Source organism: Caretta caretta, chromosome 12 (genome assembly GCF_965140235.1).
Source record: "Caretta caretta isolate rCarCar2 chromosome 12, rCarCar1.hap1, whole genome shotgun sequence".
Taxonomy (NCBI): domain Eukaryota; kingdom Metazoa; phylum Chordata; order Testudines; family Cheloniidae; genus Caretta; species Caretta caretta.
Genome location: NC_134217.1, coordinates 7,578,227 through 7,583,060, shown reverse-complemented (window position 1 = coordinate 7,583,060; position 4,834 = coordinate 7,578,227). Strand labels below are relative to the sequence as shown.

Here is a 4,834-nt window from a genome sequence, read left to right as displayed (position 1 = left end):
TGCCCAGGTACAGACGCTGCTTTCAATCCGATCTCCCCTCCCCTGCCGGGGTCTCCATCACTCTCCCCACTCATGTGTCTCTGTCCCTGGCCACATCCTGAGCTCCTGCATCTCCCTCTGAAACCAAAACGGAGCTGCAAGTGCCCAGCCTCTGTGTCTGCCCTGTGCCTTTGTGCCGTCAGCCCCTCTCTGCTTTGTGTCTTGGGGTGTTTGACTCTGGCTAACGCGTGGGGCTGCAGTTTGTGTGGAAGCCTGATGCACAGTTAAGCTCTGCCCGTCTCCATGAAGGGAGGGAGCAGCTCTTTGTGTTGTCGGTGGGGCTGTGATCACCAACGCACAGAATGTGTCACGTGTTGGGCTCTGGGGTTTTAACTGGTGGTTTTATAGCCCTGCAGCCAGCTCCTCCTAGGCAGGGCGTGTACAGACCGTGGTGCTGTGTTAGGGCCAAGCTGAGATGGATCGGAACCATCACTCCACCGCTCCATGATCTCTGGGGGGTTGCAATAAAATAACACCCTGATCTGACCTTCCTTCCTCCACCCTAGGTTTGGGTTCATTTTCTCAAATAGAAGCTGAAAAACCAAGACCACGGCCTGCCCCCATTTTGCTCTTCTCTACTGTTAGGTTCCCTCCTGCACTGCAGTTTGTGAGCCACACCTACAATTCCCATGGTATCTTAGCACAGGATGTCGAATTCTCCCCCCAACCGCCTTCCCAAGGTACGAGTCACTCCTACTGACTTCACCTTGGAGACGCTGTCTCCCTGCGGGGAGAATCAGGCCCCAATGGCTTCCAGGAGACGGGTTCATAGAGGATTTAAACCGCACAACGACGTGTTGGGCGTTGCCCTGTGGTTTGGGTTCAGCGTGTGGCTGGGAAGCTGACTGGGGGGGGCAGGAAGTGGACGCAGGGGGGGTGATAGGCAGGCAGCAGGAACTGGAGGTTAAACAGAAGTGCACAACTGAAGTAACGTGTTGCTGGCCCCTCTCCCTTTTCCATCCCCTCCAGCCGTGTGCTACTAATACTAACTGACCCTGTCCCGTGTCCCCGGGTCGTGCTCCCAGTCCCCCTGGGGCAGATGATGGAGTTCTGATTTCCCAGAATGCCTGCAAGGAGATCTACAGACCCCACGCTGGGCAATACAGGGGGAATGAGCTCGTGTGGGCCAAACCAGCACTGCCCTGAGAGGTGCCAGACTTGGATGGGGGGTTAAAGGAGAAGACAACATAACTGGAGCAGACTGCAGAGGACAGAGGCTTCCGGCCCCCAGCTCCTGGGAAAGGGCTCGCTGAAGGCAAGAGCTTCGTGGATGCCCGATGGCTCCCTGAGCTGAACCAGCCCTGGGGGACTATTATTCGCTGCTAGCCTGTCGGCCCAGTTAGGGTGCTCAGGAAGCGGTGGCTCCACCTGGCCAATGGAAGAGCTGCTTTGGGGTCATTGACCACCCCTTTCAGAACCGCTCATCAGTGGCTTGGCCAGAGGGGCTCTTACAACCACAGCAGCAGGGCAGAGCACGTGGATGTGGCCGACCAAAGGCCTTGCCCTGGCCCCTCGGGGCATCCTGGGAGAGGAACGTGGTAACAGTACCGCTGTGCTTCCTGCTTTCCCCTCGACCGGTGCACCCGGCCATTTCCCCTCCCCATCCCGCGGGGGCCATGCACACGGCTGTTCCCTCTCTGGGATGGCAGGCTGGTCTCCCCTGTGCTGGGGCCCTGCTGGGGTGGAAGAGCGACATGGGGCTGGGCCAGGCTGGCTCTGATGGGGAGGAGCAGTGCACCGGGGAGGGACTCTCCTCTGCTGTGTGGCTGGGAGCAGGGGCCTGGCAGAGGGGCACACGACGGGTTTATAGAAAATGCAAAAAACGAAGGGAGGCAAGATCTCTCTAATGGATTTTATTGTCAGTTTCTAAATGACCCAAAGGGCTGGTCCCTGCTCGATGCCCCAGAGGAAGGCGAAAAACCTCCAGGGTCTCTGGCCAATCTGCCCTGGAGGAAAATTCCTTCCTGACCCCAAACATGGCGATCAGTTTCACCCTGTGCATGCGAGCCAGGACCACAGTGGGGAAAGGTCCAACTGGGCACTGTGGTTACATACCCTGTCCCACGCCCCTCCAGGGGATTGTCTGTGTCCCAGTACTAACCAGTGGCCAGTTCTTTCTTCTTTGCTTCCATCCTGGTAGATGGGACCAGCTGCTCCCCTTAGCTCAAGAGGTGATCCCAGGCAACTTTTGAACATTATTTCTTGAATACTGACCACACTGGCTGTGTTTCCCTCATCTGAAAGTCTAACCAAAGCCACTGACAAGCAGGTTCATCTTCTCCTGATAAAGATGAATCCCCTGAGGTCTGCCATGCCCCTGAGCTCCTCTTATATCCTGAGATGTGTGATCAGCTGTAACAAACTCTTTGACACAACTTAAGTTAGTAATTTTGTAGAGTTGATTATATGCTCATTTGGTAGACTTACCAAATACTTCTTACCTCTCCTCAGAGCCAATTCTGTTGCTTTATTGAATGAAGGGTCTTTCTCATGGTCTCATATCTTACGAGATCCATTTGTCCTTTCAGGTGTTGGATTTGTTCAGCTCCATTCCTATTCCTTTGTGCTCAAATCCTGAGTGTCTGTAACTCTTCACCTGAAAAGACAAATCAGCTTCACAAACTAGTTCCTGCAAAGCACAGCTGTGGCTGTAGAGATCAGCATTTCACAGGTATCTTGTTTGCTTATTATCAGTTTTACAGGCCCAAAAATGTACACGATGTGTCATAATCTGCTCCATTTAGCAATAAGAGAATCCTAAGCGCTCACCTCTGTCAGTGATGGTCTCCTGCATTGTGGGTTTGAAACAAGACGGTGATAAGGGATTGTCTTCCCATTCTAGTCAAGGAAGGCAAGTTTTTTCCCTCTCTGCCGGTCTGGGAACATGTGTTCCTGTATTCTTCAGTAACATGACTGCTTACAGTCTTCAACCCCTCGGAGATCAGATCAGCTGCATTTCTTTCACCTGAAGGGAAACCAGATCCATTAATTTCTCCATTATGAGGTGAGTTCCTTACCTCTTGGCAGCAGTGATGAGTTTCACTGGTTTCCTTCCTGCAGATATCTCAGATCTTCTCGCAACTTCCTGAAGTTTTCACACCCTCAAAGTTCAAATCAGCTGCATTTCTCTCATCTGAAAGTATAACAGGATCTATTCATTTCCACTTGCATGTTAAAGAAATGTGCTTTTTTCCTTCCCAACTGAGATGCCTGGTTCAGCTCGTTGCATTTGCATTAATCCCTACAAGAGCACAACAGCCCTGTGGTCTTCTTCCCTCTGGAGATGTGCGATGCATGACCTATTTATTTGGTCTGTAAGTGTTGCTTTAGCATGAGATTCATTTGACAACCAGAGAAACTTCAATGCTTACCTCCATGTCTGTGTTCTGCTGACTTGCTTCCTATTCAGATTTGCAACTAGCTGAACTATTTGAAGTGACTGTTTGTTTTCTGTTTGTTGTTCCTTGAAATAACAACGTCTTCTCATTGGAGTCCTCCATGGATTGAGCAGCTGGCAAGTCCATGTTGCTTTGTCTTGACTCTGTTTTTCACACTCTCCCCATGACAAGTAAGGTCCACCACAGTTCTTCTCCCTGAAAGAAAACTCCACACCACTTGATATACACATGGATGTTTGGAGACTGGTATTGCTTACCTCCTTGCCCGGGACAGCCACTTACCCTCACTTCTCCCTGGTAGGAATGGGCACCTGGTCTGTTCACATATCCAATTAGCAAAACCTGACAATTATTTATTATTATTACTCATTACCAGTTATGAAGAGTCATCAATAGAAACGGTTCCTTAGCATCCAGATCGTTAGGCTTCTACAGACTTTCCCGTGCTCACCTACTTGTCAGTGATGTTCCACCACAAGGCTTTGATTCTTCGAGGTACAGCCAGCTACACTGGCTACAACTTGAATCATATAATTGGCTGTTTTCCTCTTTCTGAGCTAGAAGTAAAAGATATCGTTACCTGTCTGACTGTTATTAAATTCAGCAACCTCTTATCTTCCCCCGTCCCCTTAATGGTCAGACCTTCATTCCACCTGAAAATAGAAATAGAGCCAGTTATTTCTGCCCCTGTGCTGAGAGGAGGTGCGTTCCTTACCTCTTGATAGAAATGATCAGTTCCACTGATTTCTTCTTCACATTTGATAAATAAGCAACAATGATCAATTCTGCACAAAGAGAATCAGCTGGAGAACCCATCTCTGCAAATGTAAGAGCAGCTTAAATGCTCATCTTCACACTCTGGTTAGTTGCACTTTTTCTGTGATACATCCTTGTCGGAACAACCAACCATTAGCCGGGAAAGAGAAAGGAGCAGATATCATGATCATCGGTTAGAATGACCGACTTTCCTTACCTCTGAACAGGTAACTCCCTCTTTTTTATTGCTTTATTCAGTACAGCAACTTTCTGTGCTCTTTCGAGAGGTGACGATTTCATCTGTTACATTTCTTCCACCTGAAAGTACGACCAGGACCATTGACTGTTTGTTTGGGCAATGGCGTATTGTATTTCTTACCTCCTTAAAAGGATGGATCTGCTAATTCCTTCCTGTATCCTACAGCCATCTGTCATCCTTGCATCTCAAAATATGACCTGCTGCAAAGATCAATGTTTGACAGAGTATTTTTGTCAGAGAACAAATGTCAATGATTTCTCACTGGATTCGTTTTGTAACGGTGAGTATAAATGCACACCTTCTGTGGGATGAATGGCTGTATTGGTTTATCTTGTTTCTCTCCATACAATCAGCTGTTTTCTTACCAATCTAGTCGGTACAA

At 49.2% G+C, this 4,834-nt stretch overlaps 1 long non-coding RNA gene across 1 annotated transcript; it reads right to left on the bottom strand.

The window, feature by feature from the left end:
• Window positions 1-1,877: 1,877 nt before the first annotated feature.
• Window positions 1,878-4,624, bottom strand: LOC142068617 (uncharacterized). The gene is made up of 3 exons (XR_012664492.1): window positions 3,411-4,624; window positions 2,809-3,172; window positions 1,878-2,635 (listed from the first exon to the last, which is right to left on the bottom strand). It is a non-coding gene; the product is annotated as an uncharacterized LOC142068617 (long non-coding RNA).
• Window positions 4,625-4,834: the final 210 nt, after the last annotated feature.